This window comes from Salmo salar, unplaced genomic scaffold (genome assembly GCF_905237065.1).
Source record: "Salmo salar unplaced genomic scaffold, Ssal_v3.1, whole genome shotgun sequence".
Classification (NCBI taxonomy): domain Eukaryota; kingdom Metazoa; phylum Chordata; class Actinopteri; order Salmoniformes; family Salmonidae; genus Salmo; species Salmo salar.
In genome coordinates, this window is record NW_025548103.1 from 84,504 (window position 1) to 102,500 (window position 17,997).

General features: G+C 38.7%; 1 long non-coding RNA gene and 1 pseudogene across 1 annotated transcript; both read left to right on the forward strand.

Moving 5' to 3' along the window:
* The window catches only part of LOC123732661 (NLR family CARD domain-containing protein 3-like), a 233,042-nt pseudogene that overhangs the window by 83,975 nt on the left and 131,070 nt on the right, over nt 1-17,997 (forward strand).
* LOC123732666 (uncharacterized) lies at nt 6,646-7,841 on the forward strand. Its single transcript, XR_006763339.1, has 3 exons — nt 6,646-6,700; nt 7,339-7,455; nt 7,777-7,841. It is a non-coding gene; the product is annotated as an uncharacterized lncRNA (long non-coding RNA).

Sequence of the window (17,997 nt, forward strand, 5' to 3'; positions counted from 1 at the left end):
AATTAGTTTTGGTACAGTTTAGGAGTAGTGTCGATGGGCCAGCTGATCAGGATAACTCTTATCATGTGTGAAATTAGTTGTGGTATAGTTTAGGAGTAGTGTCGATGGGCCGGCTGTGAAGGTTGACTGCTATTGTTTGTTTCCCGCTCATCAACTTGGACAGAGTCCAGGACATGTTTTACATCACTCTAAAGGCCTACTGTAACTCATAGCATGTGTTCATTTCCTTACAATACATGTGATTAGTGTTCGAGTTACAGTCAATAAAACAGACCCACAACAGTTTATTTGTGGAAAGTAAAACATAAAAGAGAATATTATTAACCCACAAGGGGGTGTGGTCAAATGATTTGCTGCTGATAAATAGGCATAACACAAACTCATCATTACACTATTGTCTTTCTACATTACATCAACCCCTTCATCCTTCTTATCATTCAGTTAGGCCTCATTTGGGGACGACAGGTAACCTAGTGGTTAGAGTGGAGGGACGGCAGGTAGCCTAGTGGTTAGAGTGGAGGGACGGCAGGTAGCCTAGTGGTTAGAGTGTAGAGGCGGCAGGTAGCCTAGTGGTTAGAGTGGAGGGGTGGCAGGTAGCCTAGTGGTTAGAGTGTAGAGGCGGCAGGTAGCCTAGTGGTTAGAGTGTAGAGGCGGCAGGTAGCCTAGTGGTTAGAGTGTAGAGGCGGCAGGTAGCCTAGTGGTTAGAGTGGAGGGGCGGCAGGTAGCCTAGTGGTTAGAGTGTAGAGGCGGCAGGTAGCCTAGTGGTTAGAGTGTGAGGCGGCAGGTAGCCTAGTGGTTAGAGTGGAGGGGTGGCAGGTAGCCTAGTGGTTAGAGTGTAGAGGCGGCAGGTAGCCTAGTGGTTAGAGTGTTGAGGCGGCAGGTAGCCTAGTGGTTAGAGTGTGAGGCGGCAGGTAGCCTAGTGGTTAGAGTGGAGGGGTGGCAGGTAGCCTAGTGGTTAGAGTGTAGAGGCGGCAGGTAGCCTAGTGGTTAGAGTGTTGAGCCAGTACTTGAAAGGTTGCTGGATCGAATCCCTGAGCTGAGAAGGTAAAAATCTGTCGTTCTGCCCCTGAACAAGGCAGTTAACCCACTGTTCCCTAGTAGGCTGTCATTGAAACTAAGAATTTGTTCTTAACTGATTTGCCTAGTTAAATAAAGGTAAAAACTTATATTATCATATAAGGTGCACAATTACGTCCCATTTATTCAGTGAGGAAAGGGAGACTCATTAGTGGCTGGCTGGGTACCAAGGTCCAACAGCACATTGTCTTGGTGGGCAGGTAGTAGGTGGGAAAAAACTGGTCAAAAGGCTCTTTTCTCTTCTTGATTTCAAAATTCACACAAATTAGCAGTGTAAAATACAAACATTTAGGAAAAGTCAGGGAGCAGGTCTGATTCTAGTGTTAAAAGTCAGGGAGCAGGACTGATTCTAGTGTTAAAAGTCAGGGAGCAGGTCTGATTCTAGTGTTAAAAGTCAGGGAGCAGGACTGATTCTAGTGTTAAAAGTCAGGGAGCAGGTCTGATTCTAGTGTTAAAAGTCAGGGAGCAGGACTGATTCTAGTGTTAAAAGTCAGGGAGCAGGATTGATTCTAGTGTTAAAAGTCAGGGAGCAGGTCTGATTCTAGTGTTAAAAGTCAGGGAGCAGGACTGATTCTAGTGTTAAAAGTCAGGGAGCAGGTCTGATTCTAGTGTTAAAAGTCAGGGAGCAGGACTGGTTCTAGTGTTAAAAGTCAGGGAGCAGGACTGATTCTAGTGTTAAAAGGCAGGGGAGCAGGATTGATTCTGGTGTTAAAAGTCAGGGAGCAGGACTGATTCTAGTGTTAAAAGGCAGGGAGCAGGTCTGATTCTAGTGTTAAAAGTCAGGGAGCAGGACTGATTCTAGTGTTAAAAGGCAGGGAGCAGGATTGATTCTAGTGTTAAAAGTCAGGGAGCAGGACTGATTCTAGTGTTAAAAGGCAGGGAGCAGGACTGATTCTAGTGTTAAAAGGCAGGGAGCAGGACTGATTCTAGTGTTAAAAGTCAGGGAGCAGGACTGATTCTAGTGTTAAAAGGCAAATCCTGCACTTTTCAACCTCATATTCATCCTCTCCAGCACCAAAACAGTATCTATATTTCTGAAAACAGCACCTTTCACATTTCTATGATCTGTAGTTAAATAAAATAAGAAGAAAACTCTTTAAAAACGGTGATTTTCAAAACCTGCAATGAGTTTCTAGCCCAGTAGAGGACATTTTATTGCTCCCCACACCACTGACAATCTAATTGTGTTTGAAAAATCACTGCTTTTAAAATGATTCAACTTTTGATGATGTCATCAGGTAGAACTTTTTAACTTCATATTTTTTCTATAAAACTTAGAAATGCACCATTTTCACATCTGATTTTATTTTATTTTTACGGCTGCATTGTACCTTTTAAAAGTATTTTGTTTAAATATAATTTGCCTCCACAACAACATGAATACCTGCATACTTTCACATACAAACCAGAGGAGGCTGGTGGAGGAGCATTATGAGGACAGGCTCAGTGTAAAGACTGGAATGGAATAAATGGAATTCATTTATTTATTCCATTTCAGCCATAAAAATGAACCCATATAACACTTCCCACCAGCCTCCTCTGAAATGTCTCTGTTCTGTTAAAAGAGAAGTTGAGAATACCACATGTTGTTTCTGTTGTATCTAAATGTATCTACATTAAACCACATGTTTTGTTCTTAAGACTGATGGGGAAGAGTGGGGTGTAAAGGATTTTGCAACACTACTGTAGTTAGCGCAACCTTGTGACTAAGTTAACATCCTGTTTGCAATACTTGGGGGATTTCAATGTTATCTTTCAGCCTTCCCGAAACCAAAGACAAACCCTGTACAGGATCTGAATTGTATAACCTTTTGCATGAGAACTTTCCTGCAATGTAGGGAATTTAAAACTTGTTGTGTATTTGAGATGAATATAAAAAGGATTTTGAAGTTTGTAATATAGACTACTTCCTCTGCAAGAGCGTCAGAAAATATGTGATTTCCTCACGTGAAATTGTAAATAAGTTTGTAGCCCACGCAGTTACAAAATGGCTGTAGAAACTGTGGCACATATTTCTCAGTACAATTAGAAGTCGGATAAATGTGTTGATTTGAAGGAAAGACAGACAGACTCTGGTAAGTCTAGGCTAATTATTATGAAGTTAAGTCGTCAAACATTCAATAGAGAGAGCAGGCTTGAGATATGATCCTTTATATTGCTGAACAAACTGATGGTCTCTGTAGGAAATGTTTAGATAATATCCTTTATATTGATGATGACCTGATGGTCTCTGTAGGAAATGTTTAGATAATATCCTTTATATTGATGATGACCTGATGGTCTCTGTAGGAAATGTTTAGATAATATCCTTTATATTGATGATGACCTGATGGTCTCTGTAGGAAATGTTTTTAAATATCCTTTATATTGATGATGACCTGATGGTCTCTGTAGGAAATGTTTAGATAATATCCTTTATATTGATGATGACCTGATGGTCTCTGTAGGAAATGTTTAGATAATATCCTTTATATTGATGATGACCTGATGGTCTCTGTAGGAAATGTTTAGATAATATCCTTTATATTGATGATGACCTGATGGTCTCTGTAGGAAATGTTTAGATAATATCCTTTATATTGATGATGACCTGATGGTCTCTGTAGGAAATGTTTAGATAATATCCTTTATATTGATGATGACCTGATGGTCTCTGTAGGTAATGTTTAGATAATATCCTTTATATTGATGATGACCTGATGGTCTCTGTAGGAAATGTTTAGATAATATCCTTTATATTGATGATGACCTGATGGTCTCTGTAGGAAATGTTTAGATAATATCCTTTATATTGATGATGACCTGATGGTCTCTGTAGGTAATGTTTAGATAATATCCTTTATATTGATGATGACCTGATGGTCTCTGTAGGTAATGTTTAGATAATATCCTTTATATTGATGATGACCTGATGGTCTCTGTAGGAAATGTTTTAAATATCCTTTATATTGATGATGACCTGATGGTCTCTGTAGGAAATGTTTAGATAATATCCTTTATATTGATGATGACCTGATGGTCTCTGTAGGAAATGTTTTTAAATATCCTTTATATTGATGATGACCTGATGGTCTCTGTAGGAAATGTTTAGATAATATCCTTTATATTGATGATGACCTGATGGTCTCTGTAGGTAATGTTTAGATAATATCCTTTATATTAATGATGACCTGATGGTCTCTGTAGGAAATGTTTAGATAATATCCTTTATATTGATGATGACCTGATGGTCTCTGTAGGAAATGTTTAGATAATATCCTTTATATTGATGATGACCTGATGGTCTCTGTAGGTAATGTTTAGATAATATCCTTTATATTGATGATGACCTGATGGTCTCTGTAGGAAATGTTTAGATAATATCCTTTATATTGATGATGACCTGATGGTCTCTGTAGGAAATGTTTAGATAATATCCTTTATATTGATGATGACCTGATGGTCTCTGTAGGTAATGTTTAGATAATATCCTTTATATTGATGATGACCTGATGGTCTCTGTAGGTAATGTTTAGATAATATCCTTTATATTGATGATGACCTGATGGTCTCTGTAGTTAATGTTTAGATAATATCCTTTATATTGATGATGACCTGATGGTCTCTGTAGGAAATGTTTAGATAATATCCTTTATATTGATGATGACCTGATGGTCTCTGTAGGAAATGTTTAGATAATATCCTTTATATTGATGATGACCTGATGGTCTCTGTAGGAAATGTTTAGATAATATCCTTTATATTGATGATGACCTGATGGTCTCTGTAGGTAATGTTTAGATAATATCCTTTATATTGATGATGACCTGATGGTCTCTGTAGGTAATGTTTAGATAATATCCTTTATATTGATGATGACCTGATGGTCTCTGTAGGTAATGTTTAGATAATATCCTTTATATTGATGATGACCTGATGGTCTCTGTAGGAAATGTTTAGATAATATCCTTTATATTGATGATGACCTGATGGTCTCTGTAGGTAATGTTTTTAAATATCCTTTATATTGATGATGACCTGATGGTCTCTGTAGGAAATGTTTAGATAATATCCTTTATATTGATGATGACCTGATGGTCTCTGTAGGAAATGTTTAGATAATATCCTTTATATTGATGATGACCTGATGGTCTCTGTAGGAAATGTTTAGATAATATCCTTTATATTGATGATGACCTGATGGTCTCTGTAGGAAATGTTTAGATAATATCCTTTATATTGATGATGACCTGATGGTCTCTGTAGTTAATGTTTAGATAATATCCTTTATATTGATGATGACCTGATGGTCTCTGTAGGAAATGTTTAGATAATATCCTTTATATTGATGATGACCTGATGGTCTCTGTAGGAAATGTTTAGATAATATTGCTACATGCTCAGTTATTTAGAATGAAACTGATTTGAAGGTGATGAGTCCTGCTACTGGTAGCCTATGTGAACTCTGTCAGGACCACTTGTGGATCACGGCAGGGGTACAGGTGGGTCGAGGGATGACATTGCCAAAAACAAATATTTTCAGTATTAACTTATTAAACGACTAAAACCAAATAGAAAGTATGTAGAAAAGATAATGGACTTTTTCAATTATAGCATATAATCTTTGATAATTTTCAATCAGCTGAATAAAAGCTAGACAATTAGGCCCCCACTGATGTTGTTATCATGTTAGAGCATCAGAACACAGGATTATCCATGTCAGATGGTTTGGTTTTCACCGTTCAACCCACCTCAAAAACACCTCCGTTGGTGGGTCACCAAGCACATCTGGGAACCCCTGCCTTAACGAAGAGTGACACATTATATTATTGTTATTATTATTATTATTATTACTATTATTATTACTATTATTATTATTATTATTATTATTATTATTGTTATTATTATTATTATTATTATTACTATTATTATTACTATTATTATTATTATTGTTATTATTATTATTATTATTATTGTTATTATTATTATTATTATTACTATTATTATTACTATTATTATTATTATTGTTATTATTATTATTATTATTATTGTTATTATTATTATTATTATTATTGTTATTATTATTATTATTATTATTGTTATTATTATTATTATTATTATTGACACTAAACATGGAGATGAGGTGGCAAATATCAGTCAGGATTACATGTTCACGTGATGCATTAAATCACCTGACTGTTTGGATATGTCTGTTAGGAAATGTTTTATTTCTAAGAGAATGAATAAATGAGAACAATTTACATTCAATAATTAGTTGGCCCTGTGTTAACCACAACCAACATGCTGGATCTCTGTTTAGGACATCACTGTGTTAACCACAACCAACATGTTGGATCTCTGTTTAGTTGTCACTGTGTTAACCACAACCAACATGCTGGATCTCTGTTTAGTTGTCACTGTGTTAACCACAACCAACATGTTGGATCTCTGTTTAGGGGTCACTGCTCTAAAATGAGTGTCTCTGGGGAGAGAGAGGAGGGGGGTCCTGCCTCTAAAATGAGTCTCTCTGGGGAGAGAGAGGAGGGGGACCCTGCCTCTAAAATGAGTGTCTCTGGGGAGAGAGAGGAGGGGGCCCTGCCTCTAAAATGAGTGTCTCTGGGGGACATGATACCAAAGCTAAGAGGTGAGCTGACTATTTTGTTCTAGATTTTAGATGTGTGTGTGAAAATGTGTTTTGTTGCTAAATGCTGTATATCCATTGTTTAACAGGAATGGAATGTTGGTATCCTGTATATTTGACTGGGATATGTGGTTGTCTCACCTAGATATCTATATATCCACCTAGACATCTATATATCCACCTAGATATCTATATATCCACCTAGATATCTATATATCCACCTAGATATCTATATATCCACCTAGACATCTATATATCCACCTAGATATCTATATATCCACCTAGATATCTAAAGATGAATGCACTTACAGATGCCATCTCTTAATTTGACCCAGTTTCTCACAGCAGGAAAACAGCAGCAAATGTGTTTGTTCGTGTGGATTGTAAATTGAGGGACATTTTTTATAGTGGTTGATCCATTTTTTTCCATCAAATAAAGTCTGACATTTTGAAGTGGAAATTACAAACGTTAAAAGCCTTTATAAAGCCTTGTAGTGGTTTAATAATTTCTTTAAAGAATAAAATTACATTTCGCAACATTTCTGAAAATGGATATTTAGCGTTTTGGAATGAAACACTTGTTTCCCCATCTGAGCTCAGAGTAGAAGAGAGATGTAATGTTTGTCTCTGTTGTGTTGAAGACCAATCAAGCAGGAGAGACCAGCCTCCCCTGTTCCCAGCTGTGTGTCCATGAAGAGTGACAAGTCTATGGGTCTACCTATACTGTTTAGAGAGGGAGACTTTTCTACTGAACAAAGGTAAGAAGAACTCATTGGTCAGTGAGTTAAACAACACTGTCTCTAGTCATTTCTCCTCTCCCATTTTCACATTTCTTTTTGTTGTTTTCATAATCCATAGGCTAATCCTTTAGTCCATTTATATAGTCCTAAAACAATATTAAACAAACACAACATTCCCTCCCTGTGTGTGTGTGTGTGTGTGTGTGTGTGTGTGTGTGTGTGTGTGTGTGTGTGTGTGTGTGTGTGTGTGTGTGTGTGTGTGTGTGTGTGTGTGTGTGTGTGTGTGTGTGTGCACACACTCCCTGGATGAGGAGATGTAATCTCATGTTTTGTGCACAGAAACCAACAGGAGAGATCAGAGTCAGAGATTCTCAGTGGTCAGTCTTCCCAGAGTCATCAAACAGACCTGGACTCTATATTCAGTGTATGTGGTCCTGTTATGTACATTTGTTTTTGTTTATCTCAAGTAAAGTTGATCTGTCAATCATTCATTAATGTGTTAATGAGAAAGCATTTCTTCTCTTGATTAACTTATTTACTTTATTTATTTTAGTTGCTTGAAGAGAAAATGATGACATTTGTGAAGAACGAGCTGAAGATGTTCAAGAGGATTCTTAGTCCAGAACTCCCAGAAGGCTTTGAGAGTCAGAAGCTGGATAAGGAAGTGGTGGATGCTGAAGATGAGAAGCAGGAGAGCAGTGCCAGAGAGGGGGCTCTGAAGATCACACTGCACGTCCTGAGGAAAATGAACCAGAAGGAGCTTGCTGACACACTGGAGAAATGTAAGATCTGTCTGCCTCATGTTGAATGCAGTTTTATAACATTTAAAAGCTGTAGCTAAAGTACAGCTAAAGTAGCTGTGTAACTCAGTGATATTGTAGCAGCCTTAACACAACACCTAGTGACCTCATCAAGTAGCAGCAGGGATGTGTTGTGTTGATTAATTTAGAGAGAGAGAGAGAGAGAGAGAGACAACATTAATAATACCACCAATAATACCAATAATAATATAATCAGTCACACCAGTCTGTAATGCATTATGAAAACATTTACACATGTATACTGTCGTGTCTTTGGGCACCATTAACTTGAAGACATATTTATCAAAATAACTCCCTGTAATTATTATCACGCGATTAAACTGATTAATCTTTTAACTGTAATTAACTAGGAGATCGGGGCACCAAGGAAAATATTCAGAATACAAAGTTATAATTTTCCTAATATAACTTTCCTATATTATAACATTATATATTATATTATATTATAGTATAGGCCGATTATCTTCTGGTTTAAGAGAATAAATGATTATAATTTAAAATGTTATAACAGTCCTACAATACTGTAGGCATTAAAACAGACGTAATATTAATATCCTCTGTGCTATTTCTTCATTCAGATGAGCTTGCTGTGATTTGCCAACGTGAACTCAAATCTAATCTAAAGAAGAAGTTTCAATGTGTATTTGAGGGGATCGCTAAACAAGGAAACCCAACACTTCTCAATAAGATCTACACAGAGCTCTACATCACAGAGTGTGGAACAGGACAGGTCAATAATGAACATGAGCTGAGACAGATTGAGACAACAACCAGGAAACAAGCAAGACAAGAGACTGCAGTCAAATGTAACGACATCTTCAAACCCCTAACTGGACAAGACAAACTCATCAGAACTGTGCTGACAAAGGGAGTCGCTGGCATTGGAAAAACAGTCTCTGTGCAGAAGTTCATTCTGGACTGGGCTGAAGGAAAAGCAAATCAGGATGTCCAATTTGTATTTTCATTCCCTTTCCGGGAGCTGAATTTGATGAAAGAGGACAAACACACTTTGATTGAACTTCTTAATCACTTCTCAATGGAAACCAAACAATCAAGAATCTCCAACTACGACAAGTACAAAGTTGTGTTCATCTTTGATGGTCTGGATGAGTGCCGACTGCCCCTAGACTTCCAGAAGAACAAGATCTGTTGTGACGTCACAGAGTCAACCTCAGTGGATGTTCTGCTGACAAATCTCATCAAGGGAAATATGCTTCCCTCTGCTCTCCTCTGGATAACTACCCGACCTGCAGCAGCCAATAAGATCCCTTCAGAGTGTGTTGACCAGGTGACAGAGGTACGAGGGTTCAATGACCCACAGAAGGAGGAGTACTTCAGGAAGAGATTCAGTGATGAGGACCTGGCCAGCAGAATCATCTCACACATAAAGACATCAAGGAGCCTCCACATCATGTGCCACATTCCAGTCTTCTGTTGGATTTCTGCAACAGTCCTCGAACACATGCTGAAACATAAGAGAGAAGAGATGCCCAAGACTCTGACTGAGATGTACACACACCTTGTGGTGTTTCATACCAAACAGAAGAATGAAAAGTATCTTGGGAAAGAAGAGACAGGTCCACACTGGAATAAAGAGAGCATTCTGTCACTGGGAAAACTGGCTTTTCAACAGCTAGTGAATGGCAATCTGATTTTCTATGAAGAAGACCTGAAAGAGGCTGGCATTGATGTCAGTGAAGCCTCAGTGTACTCAGGATTGTGTACACAGCTCTTTAAAGAGGAATGTGTTCTGTACCAAGACAAGGTGTACTGCTTTGTTCATCTGAGCATTCAGGAGTTTCTGGCTGCTGTGTATGTGTTCCTCTCATTCATCAACAACAATGAGAATCTCGTGGACAAACTGCAAAAAAAGTCCAGTATATTTTCTTTGCTGTACAGAGACAAGTCTGAAGTTACTGTCTACAAGAGTGCTGTGGATAAAGCCTTACAAAGTGACACAGGAAACCTGGACCTGTTCCTCCGCTTCCTTCTGGGACTCTCACTGGAGTCCAATCAGAAGCACTTACGAGGTCTACTGACAAAGACAAGAAGCACCTCACAGAGCCATGAAGACACAGTAAAGTACATTAAAGAGAAGATCAGGGAGAATCCCTCTCCAGAGAGGAGCATCAATCTGTTCCACTGTCTGAATGAACTGAATGACCATTCTCTAGTGGAGGAGATCCAAAGCTACCTGAGCTCAGGAAGTCTCTCAGAACCCAACCTGTCACCTGCAAAGTGGTCAGCTCTGGTCTTTGTGTTGCTGACTTCAGAAAAGGAGCTGGATGTGTTTGACCTGAAGAAATACTCCAGATCAGAGGAAGGTCTTCTGAGGCTGCTGCCAGTGTTCAAAGCCTCCAGGGCTGTTCTGTGAGTAAATAAAATGACATATAAGAAGTATTCATCAGGAAGAAATATTATGTTTAGAGAAAAATATGTATTATAATATGTATATAATATTATATTGCATAACATATTGAATCAGATATTCAATCTAGTATTACAATATGACCATACAATTCTAGGAGACGGAAGATGAATCTATATGTTGTTTGAGAGAATAAACCTAATGCATCTACCGTTGTCCTTCTACACTGCTGGTGTTAAATTAACAGTGTGTTTGTGAAGTCATGATGATCTCTTTGCAGGCTGTCAGGCTGTGGAGTCACAGAGGAAGGCTGTGCTTCTCTGGTCTCAGCTCTGAGGTCAAACCCCTCACACCTGAGAGAGTTGGACCTGAGTAACAATGACCTGAAGGATTCAGGAGTGAAGCTGCTCTCTGCTGGACTGGGGAATCCCCACTGTAAACTGGAGACTCTGAGGTCAGTATTCCTGTAGTTGGTCAACAAGTGATAACTGTTCACCAGATCCTCATGTGTTTACCAGACACACATAGTCCACACCATATGTGTTTGGACAGTGAAGCTTACAGTTTTAAATGTGGTGCTATGCTCCAGCATATTGGATTTGAGATACAATGTTTCATATTAGGTGACAGTACAGAATGTCACCTTTAATTTGAGGGTAATTTCATTCATATCTGTTTTACCATTTACAAATTAAAGCACTTTATGTATTTAGTTCTCCCATTTGAAAAAGTCTTAATTATTTGGACAAATGCACTTATATTGTATTAAAGTAGTCATAAGTTTAGTAGTTGTACCATATTCCATGCCTGCAGTGATTACATCAAGCTTGTGATTCTACAAACTTTTTGAATTCATTTACAGTTTGTCTTGGTTGTGTTTTTGGATTATGTTTTCCTAATAGAAACTGAACGGTGAATAATGTCCTGTCATTTTGGAGTCACTTCACTTGTGTTGTCAGTAAGAATAGAACATGTTTCTGAACACTTCTACATTCATGTGGATGCTACCATGATTATGAATAATCATGAATGAATCATTAATGATGATGAATGAGAAATTTACAGAGGCACAAAGATCAGACCCCCTCTGTTATTGGTATTATTCTGTATACTTCTGGCCCTTCTTTGGACACTGTGTTAACTAACCTCCAGACGAGCTTCAATGCCATTACAACTCTCCTTCCGTGGCCTCCAACTGCTCTTAAATACAAGTAAAACTAAATGCTCTTCAACCGATCGCTGCCTGCACCTGCCCGCCTGTCCAGCATCACTACTCTGGACGGTTCTGACTTAGAATATGTGGACAACTACAAATACCTAGGTGTCTGGTTAGACTGTAAACTCTCCTTCCAGACTCACTATAAGCATCTCCAATCCAAAATTAAATCTAGAATTGGCTTCCTATTTCGCAACATAGCATCCTTCACTCATGCGGCCAAACATACCCTTATAAAACTGACCATCCTACCGATACTCGACTTCGGCGATGTCATTTACAAAATAGCCTCCAAATACCCTACTCAATAAATTGGATGCAGTCTATCACAGTGCCATCTGTTTTGTCACCAAAGCCCCATATACAGTGGGGGAAAAAAGTATTTGATCCCCTGCTGATTTTGTACGTTTGCCCACTGACAAAGAAAGGATCAGTCTATAATTTTAACCTCTATGGGCTAGGTGGGACGCTAGCGTGCCACCCGTGGTGCACTCCATCAACAGCAGGTGCATTTCAAGAGCGGCAAATTTGAATCCAAATAAATGTCAAAATTCAAATTTAAAAAAATACAACTATTTTACACCATTTGAAAGATAAACATCTCCTTAATCTAACCACGTTTTACGATTTCAAAAGGTTTTACGGCGAAAGCATAAATTTAGAGTATGTTAGGACAGTACATTTACAAGAGTTGTGTGTAATGTTTTGTCAAGTCAAAGACAGGGTCACCAAAACCATAAAACCAGCTAAAATGATGCACTAACCTTTTACAATCTCCATCAGATGACACTCCTAGGACATTATGTTAGACATTGCATACATTTTTAGTTCTATCAAGTTCATATTTATATCCAAAAACAGCGTTTTACTATGGCATTGATGTTGAGGAAATCGTTTCCCTCCAATAACCGGCAGTCAAGTCAGCGTCACAAATTAAATAATTAAAATTAGAAAACATTGGTAAAATATTATATTGTCATTTAAAGAATTATAGATTTACATCTCTTGAACGCAATCAACTTGCCAGATTTAAAAATAACCTTACTGGGAAATCACACTTTGCAATAATCTGAGCACTGCGCCCAGAAAAATACGCGTTGCGATACAGACTAGACGTCATGTTGGGGAGATCTAAAATCGAAAATACTATGTAAATAATCCATTACCTTTGATTCTCTTCATCAGATGTCACTTCCAGGTATCACAGGTCCATAACGAATGTAGTTTTGTTCAAAAAAGCTCATCATTTATGTCCAAAAATCTCCGTCTTGTTAGCACATGATCTAAGCCAGCCGGACTTCTCGTCATGAACGAGGGGGGAAAAATATATTTCCGTTCGTTCAAACATGTCAAACGTTGTATAGCATAAATCATTAGGGCCTTTTTAACCAGAACATGAATAATATTCAAGGTGGACGAATGCATACTCTTTTATAACGCATTGGAACGAGGGTACCCAACATGAACTCGCGCGCCAGGTGTCTAATGGGACATCATCGTTCCATGGCTCTTGTTCGGTCAGTTCTCCCTCCAGAAGACTCAAAACACTTTGTAAAGGCTGGTGACATCTAGTGGAAGCAATAGGAAGTGCCAAAATATTCCTCAGCCCCTGTGTTTTTCAATGGGATAGGTTTAAAGTCAATACAACACATCAGGTATCCACTTCCTGTCAGAAAATGTCTCAGGGTTTTGCCTGCCAAATGAGTTCTGTTATACTCACAGACACCATTCAAACAGTTTTAGAAACTTTAGAGTGTTTTCTATCCATATATAATAAGTATATGCATATTCTAGTTACTGGGTAGGATTAGTAACCAGATTAAATCGGGTACATTTTTTTTTATCCAGACGTGCAAATGCTGCCCCTAGCCCTAACAGGTTAATGGTAGGTTTATTTGAACAGTGAGAGACAGAATAACAACAAAAACATCCAGAAAAACTAATGTCAGAAATGTTATAAATTGATTTGCATTTTAATGAGGGAAATAAGTATTTGACCCCCTCTCAATCAGAAAGATTTCTGGCTCCCAGGTGTCTTTTATACAGGTAACGAGCTGAGATTAGGAGCACACTCTTAAAGGGAGTGCTCCTAACCGCAACTTGTTACCTGTAAAAAAAGACACCTGTCCACAGAAGCAATCAATCAATCAATCAGATTCCAAACTCTCCACCATGGCCAAGACCAAAGAGCTCTTCAAGGATGTCAGGGACAAGATTGTAGACCTACACAAGGCTGGAATGGGCTACATGACCATCGCCAAGCAGCTTGGTGAGAAGGTGACAACATTTGGTGCGATTATTCGCAAATGGAAGAAACACAAAATAACTGTCAATATCCCTCGGCCTGGGGCTCCATGCAAGATCTCACCTCGTGGAGTTGCAATGATTGAGAACGGTGAGGAATCAGCCCAGAACTCCACGGGAGGATCTTGTCAATGATCTCAAGGCAGCTGGGACCATAGTCACCAAGAAAACAATTGGTAACACACTACGCCGTGAAGGACTGAAATCCTGCAGCGCCAGCAAGGTCCCCCTGCGCAAGAATACATATACATGCCCGTCTGAAGTTTGCCAATGAACATCTGAATGATTAAGAGGACAACTGGGTGAAAATGTTGTGGTCAGATGAGACCAAAATGGAGCTCTTTGACATCAACTCAACTCGCTGTGTTTGGAGGAGGAGGAATGCTGCCTATGACCCCAAGTACACCATCTCTACCATCAAACATGGAGGTGGAAACATTATGCTAAAGGGGTGTTTTTCTGCTAAGGGGACAGGACAACTTCACTGCATCAAAGGGACGATGGACGGGGCCATGTACCGTCAAATCTTGGGTGAGAACCTCCTTCCCTCAGCCAGGGCATTGAAAATGCGTCGTGGATGGGTATTCCAGCATGACAATGACCCAAAACACACGGCCAAGGCAACAAAGGAGTGGCTCAAGAAGAAGCACATTAAGGTCCTGGAGTGGCCTAGCCAGTCTCCAGACCTTAATCCCATAGAAAATCTGTGGAGGGAGCTGAAGGTTTCGAGTTGCCAAACGTCAGCCTCGAAACCTTAATGACTTGAATCTTTCTGATTGAGAGGGGGTCAAATACTTATTTCCCTCATTAAAATGCAAATAATTGTATAACATTTTTAACATGTGTATTTTCTGGATTTTTTGCTGTTATTCTGTCTCTCACTGTTCAAATAAACCTACCATTAAAATTATAGACTGATCATTTCTTTGTAAGTGGGCAAACGTACAAAATCAGCAGGGGATCAAATACTTTTTTCCCCACTGTACTACCCACCACTGCGACCTGTACGCTCTCGTTGGCTGGCCCTCGCTTCATACTCGTCGCCAAACCCACTGGCTCCAGGTCATCTACAAGACCCTGCTAGGTAAAGTCCCCCCTTATCTCCGCTCACTGGTCACCATAGCAGCACCCACCTGTAGCACGCGCTCCAGCAGGTGTATCTCTCTGGTCACCCCCAAAGCCAATTCCTCCTTCGGCCGCCTCTTCTTCCAGTTATCTGCTGCCAATGACTGGAACGAACTACAAAAATCTCTAAAACTCGAAACACTTATCTCCCTCACTAGCTTTAAGCACCAGCTGTCAGAGCAGCTCACAGATTACTGCACCTGTACATAGCCCATCTATAATTTAGCCCAACTACTTCTTCCCCTACTGTATTTATTTATTTAGCTCCTTTGCACCCCATTATTTCTACTTTGCACTTTCTTCCACTACAAATCTACCATTCCAGTGTTTTACTTGCTATATTGTATTTACTTTGCCACCATGGCCTTTTTTTGCCTTTACCTCCCTTATTTCACTTCATTTGCTCACATTGTATATAGACTTATTTTTCTACTGTATTATTGACTGTATGTTTGTGTAATACCCTTGTTTGAACCAAGTGTTGAGTTTATTTGTTATAATTAATTGGTATTATATTTAAAAGATGATTGAATTGCTCCTAAACTGTAATGTTGTTAATGCATTATGCTTTTTGAAGAAATATTTATTTAATGTATAAGTGAATAGTTTGTTTTACTTAGAAGTTTACGTTTTGACCAATAAGGTCGCTTGTTAAGTTGTGGCCAATGGGAGTTGACCTGGTTAACGGGAGGGAAAAAGACGTTGATGAAAGGATGGACGTTTTACCTCAGGACGGTTGGTGAAGAAAAATTATAAAAGAAGACGACAGAACTACAACAAAACCCATAGCTACTAAGACATGAAGGGAAATACATGTTTTATTTAATAAAAGAGTTGTTATAATTTAGCTAAAACTTAGTAAAGACTGAAGCTACCGTCTCGTCGTGGAGGTATTATCCAGCCTAGAGGTTAGCCTAGCATCGTCTGACACCGGGAGATAATTGCTTGGGAAGTTTAACGAGTTCGTGTTGCCATGGGGATATCGGCTACGGCTAAGGAGTACTGTCTGCATGGGTAGCTGTGCTGCCTTGGACTTGGTGAGGAAACCTGCATGGAACTGCCATACTTCGCTGAGGGAATATCTACCAAGTAGTGAGTAACCACAATGTGAGGTGCTTATAAATAAATACATTGGTGATGGTGAGAGGTTAGCATATTTTGTTGTATCCTCTGTTATTGGTAATGGTGAGAGGTTAGCATGTTTTGTTGTATCCTCTGTTATTGGTAATGGTGAGAGGTTAGCATGTTTTGTTGTATCCTCTGTTATTGATAATGGTGAGAGGTTAGCATGTTTTGTTGTATCCTCTGTTATTGGTAATGGTGAGAGGTTAGCATGTTTTATTGTAGTCTCTGTTATTGGTAATGGTGAGAGGTTAGCATGTTTTGTTGTAGCCTCTGTTATTGGTAATGGTGAGAGGTTAGCATGTTTTGTTGTATCCTCTGTTATTGGTAATGGTGAGAGGTTAGCATGTTTTGTTGTAGCCTCTGTTATTGGTAATGGTGAGAGGTTAGCATGTTTTGTTGTAGCCTCTGTTATTGGTAATGGTGAGAGGTTAGCATGTTTTGTTGTAGCCTCTGTTATTGGTAATGGTGAGAGGTTAGCATGTTTTGTTGTAGCCTCTGTTATTGGAAATGGTGAGAGGTTAGCATGTTTTGTTGTAGCCTCTGTTATTGGTAATGGTGAGAGGTTAGCATGCTTTGTTGTAGCCTCTGTTATTGGTAATGGTGAGAGGTTAGCATGTTTTGTTGTAGCCTCTGTTATTGGTAATGGTGAGAGGTTAGCATGTTTTGTTGTAGCCTCTGTTATTGGTAATGGTGAGAGGTTAGCATGTTTTGTTGCAGCCTCTGTAACTCTCTCACTCATTATTATTCATGATCTTTCTCAATCATGGCAGTCACAGGCTTGATGTAGTCATTGCAGTCAAAGAATATGGGACCAAATACTAAACCTTTGACTAATTTAACACACTTTAACCTCTATGGGCTAGGTGGGACGCTTGCGTCCCACCTACTCAACAGCCAGTTGAATCCTGTGGCGCGTTATTCAAATACCTTAGATATGATATTACTTCAATTTTTTAAAAATATGACTATTTTACACCATTTTAAAGATAAGACTCTCGTTAATCTAACCACACTGTCCGATTTCAAAAAGGTTTTACAAACGAAAGCAAAACATTAGATTATGTCAGCAGAGTACCCAGCCAGAAATAATCAGACACCCATTTTTCAAGCTAGCATATAATGTCACATAAACCCAAACCACAGCTAAATGTAGCACTAACCTTTGATGATCTTCATCAGATGACAACCCTAGGACATTATGTTATACAATACATGCATGTTTTGTTCAATCAAGTTCATATTTATATCAAAAACCAGCTTTTTACATTAGCATGTGACTAGCATGTGACTAGCATTCCCACCGAACACTGCCGGTGAATTTACTAAATTACTCACGATAAACGTTCACAAAAAGCATAACAATTATTTTAAGAATTATAGATACAGAACTCCTCTATGCACTCGATATGTCCGATTTTAAAATAGCTTTTCGTTGAAAGCACATTTTGCAATATTCTCAGTAGATAGCCCGGCATCACAGGGCTAGCTATTTAGAAACCCAGCAAGTTTAGCACTCATCAAAGTCAGATTTACTATAAGAAAAATGTTATTACCTTTGTTGTCTTCGTCAGAATGCACTCCCAGGACTTCTACTTCAATAA